The 24,832-nt window shown below is 40.8% G+C and overlaps 1 protein-coding gene across 6 annotated transcripts in view; it reads left to right on the top strand.

Annotated features, from left to right (window-relative positions):
• Positions 1–24,832, top strand: part of CERS6 (ceramide synthase 6) — a 348,157-nt gene that overhangs the window by 295,710 nt on the left and 27,615 nt on the right. The gene's annotated exons all lie outside the window — the stretch shown is intronic.

Raw genomic sequence — 24,832 nt, 5'->3', positions numbered from 1 at the left:
ATGCCTTCCTGATGACTGCTACATTCAAGTTTTAGGACCACTATCCTATATAATTCTCATCGGCTGCATTTATAGCTAAAGCAGATGAAAATATAACTCAAAAGTAACCCTTAAAATTCTCTGTGGCCCCTTACTGTCTGGACATCTTTTCTTTGGTTGAGAGCTATATGACAGGTTTTGATGAAATATGAGAGTCTCTTGTATAGAAAATAAATCTACTGTCGTTAATCTTTATGGAGATTATTATTTCTAAAAAAAGTATTATTCCTCCAGTTCACTTAAAGTCTACCACTGATGACAGATTTTTTTAATTCCATTTGGGGAAATGGATTTGAATGGGAAATGACAGCAATGGAAGGGGAGAAGGTGGAGAAATGAAGGGCTTCAGTGATACCTTTTCAGTCCAATAGAAAAACTATAAAAATGGGATTTTTAAGTGAGTAACATCTATCATTGACGTTCCATAGGCAAATTAATCTCACCCCATACACACACACACATATACACACACACATCTTCTCCTTGAGACTCACAGCCCTTTTGGACACCTACTTGTTACGAAAATTGCATCCCGGCAGCAGCACCCTGTGTTGGCAGAAGGCATTTATCAAACTCATTATAATAGTTTTTATATGATTGTAGGTAGGAAACATTAAGTAATTTTGACTATAATGTGTCTATACTTATTTCAGGATTGGAGCTCTTTCAAGATTATGAGCAGAACTAGGGGTAGGAATTTAAATAGAAGAAAGTCAAGGAAAATCCAGGAAAATTTTCTCAAAAGAAAAACAGAAATCTTTTCCTGCTTAGAATTTCTGAGAACCTAGTTTTTAAAAAGTAAGCATCACTATTAAGGACTTACATTTGCTTTCATTCTATCTTTTAAGGATAGAATGAAAGCTGAGATGTATCTCCTCCTTTCTAGCTAATGTCGAAAAGCTCTTCCGGTTTAGACAGCAATGAGATACCAAGAAGATAAACTCAGAATATAGAAATTATGTAATGCTGCTAATGAGATAACTCATGGGTATGTCCTGTGATGATAACATAAGCCAGCTGCTTAGAAAAATCCTTATAACCAGAAATGCAAACCAAGAGCTTATAATATTGCAAATACTGTAGGTTTCCTGCCACCTCAGCCCTTTGTGCAGTCAAGTTTTTCAAAAAGCAGCTTGTGGAGAGAAATATTTTATTGCTTGTGGACAAGAAATAATTTCTGTATACCTACTCCCATTGTGATTGGGCATCTAGCGAATGAAGTCCTTGTCAGATATGTCTCATAAACGATGTGAGTGCTTGGTCAGATATGTCTCATAAACGATGTGAGTGCTTGGATGACCTTTGTTTTGACCCTGTTTCAATTACTAGAGTGTAATGGGCATTGAGAGTATTTAAAATAGTAAGGTGAATGACAATAAAAAAAAAGTGTTTTAAGTATTTGCCTAAATACTGTGAAGCCATTCAAAAATTTATTTCAGATTAGTGACTCCTAAAATTGGGAGGGACAATACAGGTGACTGGCTCCAGACCCCTGTCCTAACCCTCTGCCCAGGGTAGGAATTCTCTCAGTTCCTCATCAGGAGTATTGCTTTAGAGGTCAAGGGAGAAATAATTTTTTATATGAAACAGAAACCTGGGTCCTTAGAATTTCTAAACGAAGCGTTCTTAATCTGATTAAAACCCCCTGAAACTGTTTATAAAACATATGTGTGTACATTTTTTTTCCCTAGGGAGAGGACCCATGGCTCTATTAGATTCCAAGAGAGATCTGTGACTCCTTTCCTTCCTCAAAAAAGTGCCTTTTGGAAAACAAAGTGTACCCAACCACTTCTAACTGAAAACTCTTAAGAATGGGAGGGTTTCTGCTATATCATCGTAGGCGTTCTCTTCAAAAGCATCTCTAATCCCTTCAATGATTCCTGTTTGTTGTTCTCCTTCGTTTGTTCCTCAGAATTCCTGTTGTCACAATGTTCTGAGTGTGGACTAGCCGATACAAAATGTAAAAGCACTAACAAAAAGCTGTGCTTAGAACTGCATTTCTTCCGAGGCAGTTTGTCTCTGCATTAGCGTTCCGCAGGCAGTCTTGATAAACAGCTGAGCTGCTGCCAGACTAGATCACCTTCAGCTTACAGTTATCTCGCTTTTAATGTATTTTTATTTCTAATTCTGACTTATTTGCATACCTAATCAGACCACCTACATTTATTTCTATTAGATTTCATCATGCTGTTTTCAGATATTCGGGCCTGATTAGGATCTTCTGAACCATATCCACTGCTGCACTTACCCTGCTACTTTTATGTTACTTGCAAACATGCCTTTCACGCTTCTCCCAGCTCACTGAAGCAAATGTTGACCCAGAGGGGCTCCTGTGTACACTACTGAAGAATTTCTTCACATTGACCTCCATCTCTCAACCACCAGTCTGTCTTTATGATTTTCTGTTCGTTACTATCTTATAACTGCTTTGTCATTAGCCTGCTATTTCTCCATATTTTTAAAAGGTGTTGTAAAAGACTGTGTCAGAGGTCTTGTGAACATCAAGTTCATGCTCTGTACACGTGGTGTTGGGCAGAAAAAGATTCATGGCCCATCTGGCTGGCTTGGTTTTTGGCTTTGGCCTTTGCCGGCTCCTTCCTGGCTCTTTATTTCTAAGTGCTCACCAGTCTGTAATTTCTGGTTCCTGCCCTTTCCATATAGATGTGGACTTTTACCTTCTAATATACTACCACTTTTTGTGTATTTAATGAATATTTACTAGGCACTTACTGTGTCACTAGTACCAGGCTGGGTGCTGAGAATTTGGTAAGACAAGGGCCTCTCTAGGGCACTTGAATCCCTACAGGTCCCTTGAGTATTCTGGTCGATAATTGTGTGGGATGTAGAGATTGTCCATTATTTTCTGAACATTTATTGGGTATGAGGAATGTAAGTGGATTGCTGATATTAACCAGTTTGGTTGCACGCACTAAGGAGCTCTGTCAGCCAAGTAGAGCATGATTCTAGATAGAGTATCACCTCAGTTCAGTTCAGTTGCTCAGTTGTGTCCGACCCTTTGAGACCCCATGGACTGCAGCACACCAGGCCTCCCTGTCCATCACCAACTCCCAGAGTTTACCCAAACTCATGTCCATTGAGTCGGTGATGCCATCCAACCATCTCATCCTGGGTCGTCCACTTCTTCTCCCGCCTTCAATCTTTCCCAGCATCAGGGTCTTTTCAAATATGTGTGTGAAATAGTCACTGGTCGAGGGAAAGTGCTGGAGCTAGATTGGTCTTCAGTTCTAACAAGGGTTTCATAGACTCATTTCTCCCTCAGATATTTGTGCTTTAGCTGGAAGGAGAAACAAAATGATTTTTATGCCCTCACTTCTTTTAGTTTTGAATCCATTGACTTTGGAATCACCAGTAATACCCTGCAGGTTCCTCCCAACTATAATTGTGTTCCCACGTGAGCCATCAGAATTTTTGTGATTTGTGGGTTTGATGATACTTGGTTCATTCTGTGTTATATCTCTGGTCCATGCCTCACAAAGATGGCATACAGCATAATTAGCCATTTCAGAACCGTGCACTGCCTGGACTTCCCTTTTGGCCATAAAACAGCACAGTCCAATAGAATTAGTGATATAATTCAGGCTTCATAGTAATTTAAAATTTTCTAGTAATTACATTAAAAAGGTAAAAGAAACAGGTAATATCCACTAAATAACGTTTTATTTAACTCAGTATATCCAAATTATATGATTTTAACATGTAATCAGTATTAAAAATTCTTGATATTGCATTGTTTTTTTGCATGCTAATTCTTTGAAATTGGTTATGTGGTTCACATTATTACATCTACTCGAAAGTCTATGTGTTTTAGCAACTGGACAGTCCTTCATTTGCTCCTTTTTGAAAGTAAGCTTTTCCATTGCTATAATTGATCTGCATCTGTCTTTTCTCAACTCCATTTGTGTGTGGTCCCTGAAGTTCTTAACAATTTTCAGTGTTTTATGAAGTTTGGTTTTAATCTGCATGGAGTAAGTTGTGCTCAGTCTCACAGCATCTGTCGCAATGTGTTGCTCACCGTGGCTACTCAATAAGTATTTGTTGAGTGAATTAGATACGTTTTAATTAGTTTTTTATTAGAGTGTGATTGCTTTACAATGTTGTGTCAGTTTCTGCTGTACAATGAAGTGAATCGTTCTGTGTATACGTATATGGTCGGGGGCCTCCCTCTGGCCTCCTGCATCACGGAGCTGAGCTCCCTGTGCAGTGCAGCCGCTTCCCTCTAAGCTGCCTGTTTTGCACACGTAGGGCAAATATGTCAGTGCTGCTCTCTCAGTGCATCCCACCCTCTCCTTCCTCTACTGTGTCCACAGATCTGCTCTCTACATCTGTGACTCTATTTCTGTCCTGCAGAGAGGTTCATCTGTACCATTTTCTTAAGCTCCACATATATGTGTTAATATACAATATTTATTTTCCTCTTTCTGACTTACTGCACTACCCACATCTTTACAAACAACCCAGTTTCATTCCTTTTTATGGCTGAGTAATATGGTCTCACATCTGTTGTCTTCGTTGAGCACCTTAAATTGTTGTGAAGGAGATAGGTGCAGTTTCTCTATTATACAGAGAAACTCATTTAGTCAGTGATTGACCCAGTCTCTCTGAACTCTGATCTCCTGACATCAGTTTAATTCAGCAAGTTCTAATTGTCCTTCCTACAGTACAGGGTACTATGTTATTTAAGGATTAGGCCATAAAGCTGTTGATGAGATACATTTTTGGTAGTTGTTGCATTTTAAAAAAAGAATCATTTCTAAATGATTGTCCCTTTTATTCTGCTCCAGCCAAGACACTGCACTGTAAGCATTGTCATCTTCTGGCCATACATTAGAAATCTAGTATCGGAAAAGGCAAAGCCACAAGATCCTGAAAGGGAAGGTGCGTGGTGCAGTCAGTAGAGAGACTGCTGGCTTGGAGTCATGCTTCTCCTCCTCACTGCTTGTGGGAAGCCCAGGTGCATAGCTTCTGTACATCTGTGGTCTCATCAGAGAAAAATAGCAGTAATTGTTCTGCCTGCCTTACCAGGAAATATTAAGGATAAAATGAAATATTATTTGTAGCAGTGTTCTATAATTATACTTTATAACTATTCAGTTCAGTTCAGTCTCTCAGTCATGTCTGACTGACTCTTTGTGACCCCATAAATCGCAGCACGCCAGGCCTCCCTGTCCATCACCAACTCCTGGAGTTCACTCAGATTCACGTCCATTGAGTCAGTGATGCCATCCAGCCATCTCATCCTCTGTCGTCCCCTTCTCCTCCTGCCCCTAATCCCTCCCAGCATCAGAGTCTTTTCCAATGAGTCAGCTCTTCGCATGAGGTGGCCAAAGTACTGGAGTTTCAGCTTTAGCATCAGTCCTTCCAAAGAAATCCCAGGGCTGATCTCCTTCAGAATGGACTGGTTGGATCTCCTTGCAGTCCAAGGGACTCTCAAGAGTCTTCTCCAACATCACAGTTCAAAAGCATCAATTCTTTGGCGCTCAACCTTCTTCACAGTCCAACTCTCACATCCATACATGACCACTGGAAAAACCATAGCCTTGACTAGACAGACCTTTGTTGGCAAAGTAATGTCTCTGCTTTTGAATATGCTATCTAGGTTGGTCATAACTTTTCTTCCAAGGATTAAGCGTCTTTTAATTTCATGGCTGCGATCACCATCTGCAGTGATTTTGGAGCCCCAAAAAATAAAGTCTGACACTGTTTCCACTGTTTCTCCATCTATTTCCCAGGAAGTGATGGGACCAGATGCCATGATCTTCGTTTTCTGAATGTTGAGCTTTAAGCCAACTTTTTCACTCTCCTCTTTCACTTTCATCAAGAGGCTTTTTAGTTCCTCTTCACTTTCTGCCATAAGGGTGGTGTCATCTGCATATCTGAGGTGATTGATATTTCTCCCGGCAATCTTGATTCCAGCTTGTGTTTCTTCCAGTCCAGCATTTATCATGATGTACTCTGCATAGAAGTTAAATCAGCAGGGTGACAATATGCAGCCTTGACGTGCTCCTTTTCCTATTTGGAACCAGTCTGTTGGTCCATGTCCAGTTCTAACTGTTGCTTCCTGGCCTGCATACAGATTTCTCAAGAGGCAGGTTAGGTGGTCTGGTATTCCATCTCTTTCAGAATTTTCCACAGTTTATTGTGATCCACACAGTCAGAGTTTTTGGGTTTTTTTTTTTCTAGAATCTCTTGACAGGTTTTCTCTGAAATTTTCCTTGATGCTGGTCTGTGTTAACTATATTGGAAAGATAAAGGATGAAACCTAAAGTCTTTTGGCTACTAGGTATGTTTTTAGTAATATTTACATATACTAATATCAGTTACTACCTTCATAAAGTGGGGTAGACTTGGATAGAAATAATATGTATTGAGATGTTTTACTCTTTTCATGTAAACATAATAATTTTAATATAATTTTAAGATTGAAGGGCTAGACCGGAATCAACAAACTGTGGCCTTTAAGACAAATTGCCTACTTTTATAAAGTTTTATTGAAACATAGCCTTGTCCATCTGTTACATATTGCCCTTGGCTGTTTTCTGCTACACTGGTTTAAGTGGTTGGGAAAGAGCATATGACCTGCTAATCGTAAAAATCCTTTACAGAACAAGTTTGCCAACTCTTGGGCAAGTCCATTAAGAATTAGTCCGATGAGTAAAAATAAAGGAGTGTGGGAGGTGGTATATTAAATATATTCAGCCTCTGGGTGTTTTTTAGAAGTCATAGGCGAAAGACTTCCAAAAAATGACTAAGGCAACTTAGGTCTTAAAAATGACTAAGACTTCTAAAAATTAAAAGGCAACTAAGAAGTCTTAGTCTAGGTAGCCTTTGGACTACCTTAGGCAAAAATCGTGCAGATATTCTTAATATTATGTGTGAGTATAGGAGATGCACAATATCTCTCAATTAAATAACTTTTTCTCCTTTTGTGATTTGAGTCAACAAAAAAATGCGGTATCCTAGTAACACTTTCTACACAGAATTAATGTCTTAAGTGACCCCTCCTTGCCTCCCAATCACTGCTCTGAACCTTTTACTGGGAGAAGGAGAAAAAGACCAAATAAATTATTTGCTCAGTATTATAAAATGTGTTTATATACCATCTATGGAAAAAAATTCAGCATGGCCATTTTATCTGTTTTTTAAAATATCTGAGTATGGTAATAAAGTCTAATGCCAGGGCCAGGGATTTGAAAATTTAATCAAGGGTCTCACATATTTGAGAGTGATATTTTGTGATGTTTTGTAACAAACAAAGAACCCACATCAGCTGTGATCCATTTGCTTGTGTTACCCTGAAGGGCAGTCTTACCCTCAACTAATGATCTGCTCCAGCTCCCCTCACCTCCCTGTCTCTGGTCTCTGGGTCTCTGCCAGCCGGCCACTGTGTTCGTGCTAAGCCCCTTGTCACCATCCTGAGTTCAGCTTTGGACCAGCTTGAGACTGCCCCTGGCCTCCTTCCCAGTCTAGACCAGAACCCAAAGCTTCTGAGAAACCCTCCCTCCACAGGCCCATGCACAGGCCTCTATGTCATTATCAGTGGAGGCCACCCTGACTGTGTCCTTTCATTTTCAGAACTTCATCCTTGCCTCTGACTGTCACTTCTGGGATAGCAGTGTAGCCAAAAAGACAGAACCACAGTATCACACATCTCTAGAGTCATACCTATTCCTTGGGTGTGTAGGGCGGGTGTATCTTACCATGTATTATTAAACTTTCCATGTCTTTAGGGCAAGGGAGCAAGAACTTCTCAAATTCTTTCTAAACAAAGAGCCGCTTATTCTTTACAGATCTGTTCAGTGCACTCACTGTGAGCCAGCTGTATGTCAGGCAGAATAAGAGTGTTGTGAGGGTATAGGTATTGATTAGGTCATGAGCCCAGGAACACTCAACGCTGCAAAACTGTCAATAAATATTTATTAAATAAACAAATAAGATTTTAGAATTTCCCGTGTAGTTTGGCACAGTCGTGACTGAGACTCTGTAGCCCATAGTGCATCTTTCTTTATGATACAGAATCAGCCAATCCAGGAAGATGAAGCTGGCAATGACTCAGTAGCTTTTAAAAGCAGGGGAGCATTCCAGCCATCAAATGATTTTGCTCAGACAGATTTATAAAAGCAGAATCATGCAATTGTTTAATAACTGCTGCCACTGTCCGCAGCGGATAATAAGACAGAAATGCTTAATTAGGAATGCTAAATGCCAACAAGTTGGAAATACAAGACTTAAAGATATATAAGGTAAGTCATAGAACATGTAGATATACTGAAACTGCAGGCTGACTTGAAGTCCGGTGGGGAAAGTGGTGAGTGGGGGACACGGTGACATGGCTCCTCATTATTGAAGCACGAAGAGAGGACGTTGTCCAGAGGTTCCAGGGCAGCATAGGAAAAGGGCAACCATCCAAGAGAAAGACAGATAGGAAAAACAAATAGAGCACGTTTCCTCCATCCGTGGGACCACCGAAGAAAGTGAGCAGGAGCACACAACATCGTCTCAGCACAGTAATTAATTCTGTCCTAGCATCCTGAACAGTTGTTCCAGCCTCCACCTGGGACTTATGTCAAGGCCCATCCTCAAATTCATAGCAGACTCCACATCTCTCAGAGCAACTTGCAGTAGCCCAATGTAGCTGTCCTGACTCCTTTTTTTTGCAACAGACAGCATGTAAACACACACCTAATTTTCACAGATACTAATATCTTAGATTACTTTGTATCCCACACAATCCCAACTCATGCCTTTAAACTGAGTTGTCGGGGTATCAATATTTCATTTGATTTGTTGGTCGCTAAGGCATCACTGACTCGATGGACGTGAGTCTTAGTGAACTCTGGGAGTTGGTGATGGACAGGGAGGCCTGGCGTGCTGCGATTCATGGGGTTGCAAAGAGTCGGACATGACTGAGCGACTGAACTGACTGAACTGAACTGAATACATTGTATTGTGACCTATGAGTTACATATTCAGTAGTTGTTGAAATGTAGTATGGACCATTCATTGAAATATTTATTAAAACCTGTTTGAAGAAATGATTTTGAGTACATTCTGCTTTTTAATGGCACAGAGGAATAGCCAGACTGAAACAATTCCAGGTGTTTTTTAAATTTTGAAAGACAGAGAAGTACTATTTTAGTTACTTAACATTTTTAGGTTGTCTTCTGAGTTGATCTTCCCTGGTGGCTTAGACGGTCTGCCTACAATGCGGGAGACCTGGGTTCAATCCCTGGGTCGGGAAGATCTCCTGGAGTAGGAGATGGCAACCCACGCCAGTATTCTTGCCTGGAAAATCCCATGGACGGAGGAAGCTGGTTAGGCTACAGTCCATGGGGTCGCAAAGAGTCGGACACAGCTGAACGACTTCACTCACTTCACTCACTCTGAATTGAAATGCAAGTGTAATAAAAATGTATTTGCAAAATGGAATAGTCTAGTAGCATAATCCTATTGCCCGGTAGTATCTGATACTAAAATAAGGAAATATTGAGGATTATTTCCCCAAATAGCCTCCAGTTCAGTTCAGTTCAGTCAGTTCAGTCGTGTCCAACTCTTTGCCACCCCATGAATCGCAGCACGCCAGGCCTCCCTGTCCATCACCAACTCCCGGAGTTCACTCAGACTCGCGTCCATCGAGTCAGTGATGCCATCCAGCCATCTCATCCTCGGTCGTCCCCTGCCCCCAATCCCTCCCAGCATCAGAGTCTTTTCCAACGAGTCAATTCTTCACATGAAGTGGCCAAAGTACTGGAGTTTCAGCTTTAGCGTCATTCCTTCCAAAGAAATCCCAGGGCTGATCTCCTTCAGAGAGATGGACTGGAAATAGCCTCCAGGGCTATTCAAACAGCCTCCAAAATAAGTCTCCTGTCTTCTCATCTGTTCTCTGCAATCCTAGTTAGTGTATTGAAGCAATACATCACTATGAACCATCAAAAATTAGTAAAATATTTTCAGTGACTTTTTATTATGCCATTTGACTAATAATATATGAACAAAACAAAATAAGGAAAATTTTCTGATTATCAGTAAGTTAACTAGAGTGTTTCCATTAATCAGGATTTTCGCCCACCACATTTTACTGGTTCTTATTCCGTGGACGTGTAAGGGTGTCTGTCTTTTGTCTGCTACTGAAGGGCAAACACTTGATAAAGCAGTGAATACTTTCAGTTGTTATTCAAAGTACCCTGTGAACACATCCCAATCAGTCAATTCAAGGGCTAACATGAAGCAGTGAAGGAGTTTTTCTTTCTTTTTTTTTTTTCTTTGTGTACAAGTCTCTTAAATTACTTCTCTTCAGAACACTGGCTGATGTTAGGAGCATAGCCTGCAAAGTCAGCACTTTATTAAAAAGGGTGAAGACCCTTTCTTATATTAAGTCTGTAATATCTTCCAGAAATAAGTCAGGTGCCTCACAAAAGAGGTTCAGGTGCATCGACAAAGTCCAGAAGAAACAGAGCTTGATTGACTATCTCTTAGCAGCGAATTATTCATGGAGCTTGACCCCCTTTGCTCTATTAGCCGTAGGACTGCATTTGTTTTAAATTGTGTCCTCTTCACCTCACTCAAAAATTTAATTAGATGTTTGAGTCCCCTACTCTCAGTAGCAATTGCTCTGTGTTCTCCTGAAACACTGTTCTGTTCTATTGTTTGGTGATCGTTAATTTCCTTGTCACCCGTCTCCACTCAGCAGCGAGTTCCAAGCAGGGCTGGGACCATGTCACAATCCCCATTTGTATACCCAGTACTGTGCTCAGAGCTCCTATGCTCTTAAGTTTGCTGATTTACTTGACAATAAAGCTTTGATTTATTCTAAGTCTTAATTCAGAATTCACTTTCATAAATGTGTTCTCTGCGGGCAGGTAGTCTGTTTACTTATTTCAATATAATAGAGTATCGTTCTTTTTATTTTCTTGCTCCCAAAATCAAGGAGAAATATTCTGAATGCCAGAGTAATGCTTACTTCAACTCCCTCATCTCTTGAACCCACATATCCTAACTAATCCCCCTACATCATTTGTGCGCCCTACATGCCACGCTGCAGCTAGTGTTTGGGACAAGCCCTCTTTCAGACATAGAGGGCAGAGGACTAGACTGGGGTGGCCTTTACCAGACATAATGACTCGTGACTGTCCTCCTTTTCTTGTTAACTTGATTTCTACCCGTCCTTCAAAGATTTGGGGAGGATGGCAAAAGATTGCCTTATTCTGAAAATAACTTCATGCACAGCTAAGAGCACTGCTTATTTTTATCTTCTAGCCTAGTTTTTACTCACAAAAAAAGTAAAATAAAGTGATGCTCTGTTGTGTATGTGAGATACATAGATAGACAAGTAGATATTTGGTAAAGATGTAATATATGTGTACTTTACCATCTATATCTTATTTGTATCTTTTAAAACTATATATAAATATGTATCTTATTTATCATAGGTAAATATGTGAGATAAGTATATATTTATCTTAAATATATTATATTTCTGTTTATGTATTTTATGTATATCATATAGTAAAACTTTGGCTTACTCTTATCAACATCAGATAAATATCATGCCAGCTGCTTCATGTAGCTTCTCTTTTTAGTGATTAGAAAGCAGTGAGGTTATTGATTGCCTGCTGCAAAAGAAATGAGAGGAATAAAACTGAATGCTCTATTTTCCACATAAATTGACCATAATGGCTTTGATATTTTAAAGAAGGCAGTTCTATTGCATTTACACAGAAACCTAACAGTTCCATTAAAACCATTTTACCTGCACGTGTTGTATCTGGAGACTCTTGATGCTACAAAAATGTCTAAAACATGTGTGTTTAGACCCTCAGCCAGGTCCAACTCTTTGTGACCATTGGGACGGTAGCCCACCAGGCTCCTCTGTTGATAGGATTTTTTTCAGGCAAGAATACTGGAGTGGGTTGCTATTTCCTCCTCCAGGCAGTCTTCCTGACCCAGGGATCAAACCTGCGTCTCCTGTGTCTCCTGCATTGCAGACAGATTCTTTACCTGCTGAGCCAGCGGGGAAGCCTGAAACATCCCCACCATCATTTCTGCCCATCCTCAGGATATATTTCCCTGGACCAGTATCTTGAGAACCTTGAGAAATAGCCAGTATCCCCAGACCATTTGAGAACAGATCCAGGCTGTTTTCCCTAAAGTAAAGAAAGAAGAGAAGTCAGTTTTTCTTCTTCAAGTTATCTCTCTGTTCTGGTGGGTAATGATGACTTATTTTCCTTACTTTTCCTATATCTGAGAAACTTCTTGGCAGTGAAAAATGATGCACTTTCCTTTCAAAGAAAGGAGAAAAATGTTTGACAGTAAGGTATTTTAGTTACTACAGTCACCATTTAGCCAAATGAATATCTTCATTTATAGTAGAAGAGCAATATATAGTTATTTTTCACTAAGGAAGAAGCAGCTCAACTCCACAGGAAGGAGACTTAAATACATTTCTATTGAATTCTTCCAATAACAAGAGCCTCTGATGATTACGAACATAGCTTGAAAGTAACTTGAAGCCTGGTACAGTGGTAGGTGAAGGGTGATAGAGATCTCACCCAAGAACCCGGATTGAAACAAGCACATGTGAATAGTCATCTTGTCTTTGTGTCTAATGTATACTCAGTTAATGTTCAGGCCATCTCTTTGAGCTGATCCCCAAAAAAATCAGATTGACAAGATTTTTATTATTAACCTACATTGTTCAGAAAAAGGAAAAAGTCTACAATACCAAGTTCTGCAAGAGGCACCAAGGCAGATGAGACTACTGGTCCTATGAGACTGTGCATGTGTTCTTCATCTATAAAATGGGAGGCTTGGAATAAATGTCAAAAATGTCTTCTAAAATGTACAGAGTCTATGATTTCATGATGATAAAAGGGTTGGTGACCTTTCAGTGAGAAATTTATTTATAGAGTGATCCCTGCAACAGATTCTGAGCAGGGGATGTAGGGATGGTAGCAAGAAGAGAATAGATGTAGATGACTTGTTTTAAAAAGGTTGCCGTGTGTAGAAGGAAGGAAATAAGATGATCATTAGATGGAATACAGTATCAAATAAAGATTTTTATAGAATGTAGGACATCTGCGCTTCCTTTTAAAAACAGAGGAGAAAGAGTACTTGGAAGTGTCAGTAAGGTACCCATGCTTAAAGAAGAGGCTTCGGCTTTTCAGAGAAGTAAAGGAAGAGAGGCAAGCATCCAGTGCTGGTTCCAATTAGATGATGTCTCAGGTACCCGCGATTCCTTGAGTTAGTGCAAAGGAAGCGCCTGGTGATACTAGCGGTGAAAGAAGGAGAGAAGACTGAGCAGTCAGCACCCCAGCAGGTTAATAGCCAGGTGGTGGGTAGCCCTCTAAGAGTAGGAAACTTGTCCTTCGGAAGCATGAGGCAGAAAAAAAAGAGTGAAAGAGTGGACTGGAGGATGTGCGTGTGGTAGAAAGGCATATCTGATGGTCCATAATTCCTTTCTGACAAAACCACGCTCATACCTGACAACATTTGGGGGTTGCATTGGCATCGGGCTGCGGGGTCCCAGGGAATGATAACAGAGCAATAACATGAACTGATTGCCGTTTAAGCCAGTGGTCAGTGAACTCTAGTCATTTCCTGGGCACCTTGACCGTTTAATACCGATGATTCAGTTTAGATACTGGGTTATCACCCAAATTGGTATATCGGCTCTCTGAACTGGTAGTAGCAAAATCTCCCTGGTATCTTTATGGCCCCAAATCAGTAATCATAACTATCTCTTGTTGTACAAGACCATAGAGACAATCAAAACCCAGAAAAGTTAAGTGACTTTGCCAAGGCCACAGTGAGCTTTCATCATGGTTAAGGGTAGAAATATACTTTCAGTGTTCTTTGCTAATATTCTCTGCTTTAATTCACTCTGTGCAGGGGATCAGTACAGCAGTGTGGTCCATAGACTAGGCTAACTCTGGCCATTTCCTTGGTTCTGCCACTGACATTAGGAAGACTCAGTATCTCTAGATTGTTGGTAAAAATGTTTTCAATTTAACATCCTACACGTGAAAGAAGGTATAGCAACTTTAAGGACTAATTGAAAATGTCCTGGCTATCTGTGATTTCTCTAACTGGTTCTCAGAAATTCAATTCAGTTCAGTTCAGTTCAGTCGCTCAGTCGTGTCCGACTCTTTGCGACCCCGTGAATTGCAGCACGCCAGGCCTCCCTGTCCATCACCAACTCCCGGGGTTCGCTCAGACTCACGTCCATCGAGTCAGTGATGCCATCCAGCCATCTCATCCTCTGTCGTCCCCTTCTCCTCCTGCCCCCAATCCCTCCCCAGCATCAGAGTCTTTTCCAGTGAGTCAACTCTTCGCATGAGGTGGCCAAAGTACTGGAAGGAATAAAGTTCATTATTGCAAGAAAGGATTGATTGAGTGATGAGTTAATTCAAGATTAGTGCCTTCTCAAATATTCCTCTCTTGTACCATTAGTACCTTCCTCCCCAGTCTAGTGAGATGAAAGAAGAGTGTCAAAGCAATGTAAGTTACTTGCAAAGTGAGAACTTGTATCTGATGCGCAATATGCAAGATTTCTTGAAGTCAATGAAAGTGATGTTGATCTCCTCCTAAAACACACCTAAGTCATGACCAAAGGAGTTGGCAAACAATTCAACAGTTGAAGAAAGGAAAATCAACAAGGATGGTGATGTGATGGGTACTTCAAAGAAAGGTGTGGAATTCAAAGGATTGTGAGAGACCCTTGGTAAATGGTAAAGCCCTTCAGTATTCTTAAATTTTCCTTAAAATTGTCGTAATACTACCATCACTTCTTTTTGAAGAAAATTATGTAATCCTCTTCATGCTTCAATCATTTTTGAAGAATAGATCTTTATTCTTTTTATTTATTTATTTATTTTTTGGCTGCACCACACAGCATATAGGATCTTAATTCCCCAACTAGGGATCAAACCTATGCCCTCTGCATTGGAAGCATGGAGTCTTGAACCACTGGACCAGTGGGGAAGTTCCTTCATTTGTTTTTAGTTTGCGCTAAGAATTACAGCATAATTGCAATTATAACGTGAATTTGATTAAATGGAAGATAAATTCACTTTCATAAATTTTATATTCATTTCTCAAAATAAAGTCTTGATGGACCCTTTTGTTCACTCTTTTCTATGAAATTTATGTTCCATTTTAAATGGATTCACTTAAAATGGCTTTTTTCAGTGTTCCTTTGAATAGAATGACCTTCTGTACTCAGAATTTAACGTGGATGTAATGTTTCCCTGATTTCTAAATCCAGTCTGTGTAACCTAGGAAGAGGACAAGGAAATCAATGAGTAAGGGGTGAATAGGTAGGGATTATTAACAGTGTTAACGGTCAGCCTCCAACCAAAGGGTTCAGTGGAGCCTGTGTGTTACTGGGGACTCTGTTGACATGACCGACCATGGGATTCAACCCATGGAAGAAGTTCAGAGATTCCCAGGATAGATCAGGTGAAAGAAAGGAATCCGGTTTTTATGTATGCTTCATGATCCTATTTTTGTTCTCTGAGTTTACCTTACTTTGTTTTCACTTTCTTTATCGCCGAAGGAAACATGAGTCCTTCCACCCTCCTCCCATTGGGACGGGTGTGATCGACTGTCTTCTTCCCTCAGCAGGCAGTGAAGTGCTTGGGGTGGGTAAATACTTTGAAACAGAGCGCTTCACCTGTCCATGGAAGCAGAACAAATGAAACACACAATTTGAAAATAGCCAATTGGTTTTAAGTGAATTTACATAGATTCCCTTTCATATTAGTGCTTTTCCTTTCATCAGCTTACTCCCCCAGATCTCATGAGGAAACGGCAATTAATATCTTTTAAGACAGCCCATCCTGTTGTTCAAAGGAGTCTTTTCTTAACCAATTTCTACAGCACTTGAAAGAGTGTGAAAGCTAATCCTCTTATGGGATTCTCACTAGATTTGGACCTTATTAACCCTCAGGGTCCCAAGAGGTGGTTATGGTTACTGGTTTGAGGCCCCAGGGACCCCAGGGAGATTTTGCTACTGCCCAGTCAGAGCAGAGGGCTTCCCTGATGGCTCAGTGGTAAAGAACCTGCCTGCCAATGCAGGAGATGCAAGAAGTACGGATTCCATCCCTGGGTTGAAGAGTTCCCATGGAGGAGGAAATAGCAACCCACTCTAGTGTTCTTGCCTTGGAAATATGGACAGAGGGGAGGCTGGCGGGCTACAGTCCATAGGGTCGCCAAGTATCAGAGACAGCTGAGCGACTGAGCGTACATACACACACAGTCAGAGCAGAAATACCAGTATGGAGCATCACAGCACAATACACAAATTGAGTTATTAGCATTGGTGTTCACAGTCCCCAGGAAGTATTTGCAGCTCACTGGCCATTGGCCCAAAATGCAGCATAGAATTTTTCACTCTTCCTGTTTTGGTAACAACATCTGTATGTTGTGTATCAGTTGGGTCCTTTGAGAAACAAATGCTTAGATGGAGTTAGGAGGGCCAAAGGTTTATTAAGTGTTATTCCTGCCAAAGATTAGGTGAAGGAAGCAGGAGGAGCGCAGTCAGAGCTTCAGACAGTGACGCTGATCTGACAGTCTCAACCAGCCCTACAGACAACTCCAGAACAATGAGTACCCATCAAAAGAGTCCTGGGTTGGGCAGAAATGGGCAGCCTCTGTTACTGCTGCATGTTCAGTCATTGGCTAAGCACTCCCCAGACCTCATCTCAGACGCTGTGGCAGATTCTGAAGGCCCTGCTGCTGGGACCTGCCAGCTAACTATACATCTTACATTCTTCAAGAGGAAAGGATGCGTACGCAGCACACCTTGTTGGTATAACATGTGCTTAGTTGCTCAGTTGTGTCCAACTGTTTGTGACCCCATGAACTGTGGCCCACCAGGCATTTCTGCCCATGGAAATTCCCCAGGCAAGAATACTGGAGTGGGTTGCCGGGCCCTCTTCCAGGGGACTTCCCAAACCAGGGATCGAACCCAGGCCTCCCACATTGCAGGCAGATTCTTCACCATCTGAGCCATAAAAGAAGCCCAAGAATACTGGAGTGGGTAGCCTATCCCTTCTCCAGGGGATTCCGGCCCAGGAATCGAACTGGGGCCTCCTGCACTGCAGGCGGATTCTTATCAGCTGAGCTACCAGAGAAGCCCTGGTATAACATATGCCACTATAAACAGGAAACTAACACCAAACCATGCAAATAAATCCTTCAGAAACAAAAGACTCACACGTCAAAATGGCAGCATTTGGCAGTCAACCAGTTGCAACTTGCAGTAGTCAATAGGATTTATCAGATTGTATTTGGGGAACATTCATTGCTTTCTGATAAACTTAATTTTATTCTGAAGGATAGTGGTGATAAAGAATTCATCCTATACCAGTTTTAAAAGTTGCTTAGCAGTGGGGCAAAAAACAAAAGAAACAAGCAATGAGATTTATATTTAGTGATCTATCTACGTGCATCTGGAGCACATTTCTGGAATAATTCAAAAGGGCCAATCCATTTCATGCCTCCTGCTGCTAAATGAATGTGGGAGTCAAGCTGCTATTTTCACAATGCAAGACATTTATTGTTGATAAAAAAAAATCTCCCACTTATATATAATCAGTATCCTGGCAAATGACACTGTAGAATTTCAGCTCCTTAAGCATAAAGTGGAACAATCTTTAAAAAAAAAAAAAAAACCCTGTGAGCTAAAAGTTAAAAATTATCCAACCACAAATCAAAGTATTGAGACACTTTCATTCTGCTCAAATGAGTTCTTTACTGAGTATGTGTCCTTTCAAAGTTGACAAGACCGATCCTTATGTTGTCACCCCTCTTCTGTTGGATAGTACAGCACTTTGATTATTCAGTCAATATGGGACCAGTTAACTCTGTGTCTGGCCCATTCAGAGCGATCAGTATTAATGCAACTTAATGTCAAATTAAAAAAAAAAATTTCACCTCCAATCCCTCTCCACCAACCTCCCCAAAAGCATATAAAATCAAGAACTAATTCAGTTGATGTTATGGTAGATACAGGGCTACAAATTATTGGTGGTTTAGTTGCTAAGTTGTGTCCTACTCTTGCGACCCCGTGGACTGTAGCCCACCAGGCTCCTCTGTCCATGGGATTCTCCAAGCAAGCATACTGGAGTGGGTTGCCATTTCCTTCTCCAGGGATCTTCCCTACCCAGGGATCAAATTCTGGCCTCCTGCATTGCAGGTGGATTCTTTACCAACTGAACCACCAGGGGAGCCCCTATATAAATTATTGTACCCTCTTCAGTCATTCCTGTGTCCTAAAAAATTTTACAAGTACAGTTTGCTCCTGAGGTGTGTCAGGAATGGAGGGTGATGCCCTGGTCTCTTTCTTCTATTTAGATCAAACGTGGAAACGTTTCTTATCAGACTGCTTTAGGCCTCTAATAAGAGTGTGATCCTTGGACAGAAATGGCTTCTGAATAAAGTAGGAAATGCTAGTGAGACCTGCTCACCAGCAGCCCTGAGGAAATATTTTTTCCAGGCTAATAGAGCCCAGAAAGGTAGACAAGGAAGTGTAGAAAGGCTAAAGAAATTGATTTCCCATTGATAACTTATCATCACTCAGTATATCATAGAACATGATAAGAATGGGTGGACCCCCTACACCAGGCCCAACGCTGTGCCAGGCAACAGGTGAGAATACAGGCTAGGGTTGCAGACATGTGCCCCACACAAACCCATGTGGATGCCAACACAGTCAGAAGTGAGAAAACTTGCTTCATAAGCTTGGAGGTTATTTGCCATGGAAAGTAGAAGACATTTGGAAGACCTTAGCTGGTGACTTGAGCTGATCTATCAACTGAGGGTAGATATTGTACCATAATAATTTAGGTGCTTTTTCAACCAGCTTACTCTCAAAAACTAACTGGAGGAACTTCCCTGGTGGTCCAGTGACTAAGACTACGCTCCCTATGCAACAGGCCTGGGTTCAGTCCCTGGTGAGAGAATTAGACCCCGTAGTCTGCAACTAAAAATCCCACATGCCACAACTAAGACCTGGCACAGCCAAATAAATGAACAAACAAATGTTTTTAGAAACTAAATGGAGGAGTGATTTTTAAAAAGGGGGTTAAAATTCTATGAGGTCTCTTTTTTTTCCTGTTGCTTTCTGAAAATAAGTTTGGAAGTAGGTATTTACAGCCTCATCAGAACATGTTAAACATTCAGCTGTGGGTGTTAGATCGAGATGTTCATAAGTCATTTATAAACAAAACTCTAAAGCAGGGTTTCTCAACTTTAGCACTATCGACATTTGGGTCAGGTAATTCTTTGCTGGGGATTATCATGTGGATTACGGGATGTTCAGCAGCGTCCCTGGCCTCTGTTCACTAGATGTCAGCAACACAGACACCCTAGCTATGACAGCTAAAAATGTCCTCCATTGCCAAATGCTTCCTGGGGGGGTAACATCAGCCCCACTTGAGCACTGATGCTCTGAACCTATGGTTCTCAAAATTGTTTAGAGGATGAAGACCTAGAAATAATAATGTTCTTCATAGAATACCATGAGATATTGTCATCTTTAAAATGCCATTGTTTCATTGCTGAATGATTTTTCTAAAAGAAAAAGGCTTAATAACATATAGGCTGCAGAAAATTATAATCTCCAATACACATGCCTAAGGTGAATGATCAACAATTTCCTTGTGTATACCTTTAATTTTAATGTAAGTAACAAAAATTTACAGAAAACTTGAGAATTGTCCTCCCTACAACTGAGAAAAGTCAAACCAGTTTAGCTATAGAAAATTTCCTTGCTTTTAGCTAGCTATGTTGTATTGTTGTTGTTTACTTGCCAAGTTATGTCTGACTCTTCAAGACCCCATGGACGCAGCGTACCAGGCCTCCCTGTCCCTCACTATCTCTCAGAGTTTGCCCAAGTTCATGTCCATTGAATCAGCGATGCCAATTACCTAGTTATAAGTTTCTTTAACTCTGGCCACTTTCAAACTATAATTTGTGCCAGAACCATATACTATTATTTCTTACTTGAACGTTTTCCTTAATAGACTCACTTATTTTTATTTTTAGATATTCAGTTTAAAAGAAATCATTATATTACTACAGAAAATTTAACAGGATGAGTTATATTGCATTGGCCATAAAATTCATTTAGGTTTCTCTGTAACACCTTATGAAAAAACCCAAACAAACTTTTTGGCTAACCCAATATTTTGTAAAATACACATTCACATAAATATATAACTCATTCCTGTTCATCTCACATCTAAAATCATCTTCATACCATACTTTGCAACCAGGAAAATAATCTGATACTCATATTATATTAAAATTTTATGTGGAGTTAGAAGGCTCAAAAAACTTCTTAACACTTTAATACTAAGATACTTCCAAACCACTCTTCAGGTTTCTATATTTTTTTTTTTTTTATTTTAGTTTTTATTTTTAAATTTTAAAATCTTTAAGTCTTACATGCATTCCCAAACATGAACCCCCCTCCCACCTCCCTCCCCATAACATCTTTCTGTGTCATCCCCATGAACCAGCCCCAAGCATGCTGCATCCTGCGTCAGACATAGACTGGCGATTCAATTCACATGATAGTATACATGTTTCAGCCTAAATATTATTCAAGGATAGAAGAGAAAAGGAAATTGTGTCTCTGTGCACATGAAACTCGTCATCCAGGATTGTACAATTTAGGAAGGAAAGGAAAATTAGTATTTATTGAGTACCTATTACCTATATTGTGCTAAGCTCTTAGTACAAGAATGGTTCCATTTATTTGACAAATAGTTACTGAGTACACAGGTGGCGCTAGTGGTAAGAATCCACCTGCCAATGCAGGAGACATAAGAGATGCGGGTTTGATCCCTGGGTCGGAAAGATCCCCTGGCTGAGGGTATGGTAACCCACTGCAGTATTCTTGCCTGGAGAATCCCATTGACAGAGGAGCCTGGGGGGCTATGGTCAGACATGACTGAAATGACTTAGCATGCACACACTGTGTGCTGATGTTTTGTCAGGGCTTATATATGTGAGATGCACTTCTTACACTTAAAGTTTAACTTAAATATAATCTCAATCTTTACAATATAATTATAATTTATGTCTATGTAGTAAGTATTAAGACAGAGGATGTGCAGCATGTTATTGGAGACTACATAAGGAGTATCTAATTGGGTTAGAGTAGAGAATAATCCAAGGATAACATTTAGAAAATATCTTACCTAGGTCCCCAAGCAGTTCTCCTGCTTTCCCGAGGCTCATAGAAGTAATTAACTTTGCTGAAGGTCACAAGAGTTAACTGCAGTCCTGAAGCCTGCATCCTTTTCATTACACAGGGATCCGAATTACCTAGCTACAAGATGATATGTGTGTGTTTTACCACTTCCCTCTTAACTACCCAGAGCAGACATTGACAATCAATCATGGCATGATTTTTCTACTGGGCCAAGTCCAGGGCCAAGAATCTTTCTCATTCCCAGTGCTCTAAGCAACCACGCCTTTGTCCATTTTCTTAATTTTCTAATGAGAAAACGGAGCACCCAGAGAAAGTTATACAACTGCATGAAGTCCTTCGGGCCCAGTCCCAGAGCTGTGGACAGTCTTCTTCTTGCTGGATGTTTTTTCTACCAAACTGTATTGCTTCTTAGGAGGAAAGAAACCAGAAACAGTTAGTCATCTTCTACTTAGCTGCCCCACTCCCCTATGTGAAGAGACACTGCTTTTCCCCAGTAGAGCAAACCCATGGCACTCAAGCAGTTCAGGATGTGCCCACTACTCTTGGTGTTTTGGTGTTCAGTCTCTAAGTCATGTCCACCATGGGGACTGCAGTACACCAGGCTTGCCTGTCCTTCTCTATTTCCCAGAGCTTACTCTAACTCATGCCTGTTGCGTCGATGATGCCATCCAACCATCTCATCCTCTGTCACCCACTTCTCTTCCTGCCCTCAATCTTTCCCAGCATCGGGGTCTTTTCCAGTGAATCAACTCTCTGCATCAGGTGGCCAAAGTTTTGGAGCTCCCACTACTCTGTGCGATGCCTAAGGACTTCGCCCAGTGGTAGAGTCACACGCCTTCGAAGAGTCAAATGATTGCCTGCCAACCTCTGCCAGTTATATGTGTGATTTTATCATTCAGTGTAAAATACTAAATGACATATTAAACATAAGTGCAAAAACAAGAGCTTCTTCTAAAACTATAGAAGTTAAACATTTGTGAAAACTAAAAAGCAGGTATAGTTGGCCCTCCCAACCCACAGTTTCTGCCTCCATGGGTTCAACCAACCATGAATTCAAGCTGCTTGTTGTTTGGATCCAGAGTTAAGGAACCCATGATTACTGAGAGCGACTGTGAAGTGAAGAAGTGAAGTCACTCAGTCATGTCCGACTCTTTGCAACCCCATGGACTGTAGTCTACCAGGCTCATCTGTCCATAGGATTTTCCAGGCAAGAATACTGGAGTAGGTTGCCATTTCCTTCTCCAGGGGATCTTCCTGATCCAGGGATTGAACCCAGGTCTCCCGTACTGTAGGCAGATGCTTTACCGTCTGAGCCACTAGGGAAGTCCCGAGAGACTGACTGTACTAGGCAATTACATAAGGGTCTTGAGCACCTGAGGATATTGGTATCTGTGGGGGTCCTGGAACCAATCCCCCAGGGAGACTGAGGGACAACTGTATCTAAAAGATTGCTATTGAATTAACTGTAGATGAGACAGCTCTGAAAGACTGGAGGAAAATTATAAAAACCTTAAAGTCTTATACACTCATATTGCTTCCAAGTGGCTTTAAGTTTTCACTCTATTTTAAAGAAGCCCAAAGTAGAAATTATAGATTTAACATTTCAAAAATGGTGTATGCAAGAAAGGTCAACCAGAGAGCCCATTTGTGAAAGGAAAACCCTTGGTCCTACCTCAAGAAAAATTGATAAACAAAGATGTATACATACATACATATATATATACACACACATACACATATGGGTTACATGTGTAATATTTTAATTATTGTCCTATTTCACTTCTTTTTCAACTATTAAAACTATTCCTTCCACTTTAATCAGATAATAAAGGCAAAGCAACACATATGAATATGTGAGTGTATGTATGTGTAGAATGTGTCATTGAACTTACATGGGCCAAGGATATTGGAAAACTATTTCCCAACTGTCTAGAAGGGCTGATTGTTTTTCAAAATCTCCTCTTAAGTGAGACAATGTGGAAACAATGTCAGACAAGGAATTAAGGATCCTGTTCAAGTTTTCATCTTGATACTACCTTACTTTTCGTGGACCTTTCCAAATCGCCTGTCTTCTCCCTTCTTTTGCTGCATCTACTGTTGAGTGTAATGAAGTGGTTTTTGGCCGAGTTTTTGTGTGCATCAATGAGAGTGCGAAAAAAAAAAAAAATGCCTCAAGAGGTTTATAGCACTAGACAGCACTGTTTCTAGCTTATTTGAAAATGATGGTTCATATATGTCAGTGAGGACACGATCAGACACAGGGGGCTTTAGATGGGGCACTGAGGCAGAGGGGGATTCTTTAAGGAAATAAAGCTTAAGTCAAGGAGATGTCTGACTATTCAATATAGAACAGGAAAAGTTGCAAGTAATTCTAAAGCTGCAGCATTTAGACAGAGACAGGAATCGTATCCTGATGGCTAGCCTTTCCCGGCCAAGTTTTCAGATTAAGATGATGCATGTGAGAAAACAACCCTGGCATGGCAGGTAGCCACATGAAAGCCATGCCCCCTGTGGATGACCCACCCCATAAGCTCTTGACTCTTACTGTGCCTTGCCCTCAGAAACCACTGCAGAATTCTGTTATGTTCCCTGGTCTTCATTGGGTAAACGTGTGGACCTTCCTCTATACTTGGGTAAATTAGTCTGGAGTATGTGCTAGGGTTGGAGAAGGCAATGGCACCCCACTCCAGTACTCTTGCCTGGGAAATCTCATAGATGGAGGAGCCTGGTGGGCTGCAGTCCATGGGGTCGCTAAGAGTCGGACACAACTGAGCGATTTCACTTTCACTTTTCACTTACATGCATTGGAGAAGGAAATGGCACCCCACTCCAGTATTCTTGCCTGGAAAATCCCAGGGACGGGGGAACCTGCTGCCATCTCTGGGGTCGCACAGAGTCGGACATGACTGAAGAGACTTAGCAGCATGTGCTAGGGTGATTAGATAGTGAGTGTACCATCTCTTTCTCTCCACCACTATTTTTCTGTCCCCTGTGAAGAGCTACTGCTTCCTGTCTGGCTACCTTGACCTCTTTTTGACCTGATAGCATGCCAGCCACTTAAGAGGTATGAGCTATTGAGACAGAGACCAGGCTGAGTAATGAGATGACAGCATCTTCCATTAGAGCTGTACTCACTATCAATGCTTCTGTAATCTGTAAGAGGGTCTGAGGGAAAACACAAAGAAAACCTTTCAAGACTGATTCAATTAAGAGCCTCCCAAGAGACACTGAGCACCAACAATGGAAAATTCAATATTGGGCTCACAGAAAGACATTTCTTTGCATAAGTGTCCTTTTTCTCTAATGTGTAAGGAAAAAATTCTGCAGCAACCTTTTGAAAAATATGGCATTTAACTTTAAAAATAGGTCTTCCTCTTTCAGATTCTTTAATACCAGTGTTCATAGGAAATTCATTAGGGGAGATGTGAGATTATAGAATGAATGGTTGCTCTGTGGAAAACCAGTTGTTCACATGTACAGCTAAAGTCCAGCAGGCAATTACATGCATTTGTAACCCTGGGCAATGTTGAAAAAGTGGCCATCAGGGTTGTTACA

This window comes from Ovis aries, chromosome 2 (assembly GCF_016772045.2).
Source record: "Ovis aries strain OAR_USU_Benz2616 breed Rambouillet chromosome 2, ARS-UI_Ramb_v3.0, whole genome shotgun sequence".
Classification (NCBI taxonomy): Eukaryota; Metazoa; Chordata; class Mammalia; order Artiodactyla; family Bovidae; genus Ovis; species Ovis aries.
The sequence above is the reverse complement of the archived record's forward strand: the minus strand, read 5'-3'. Positions and strand labels throughout refer to the sequence as shown.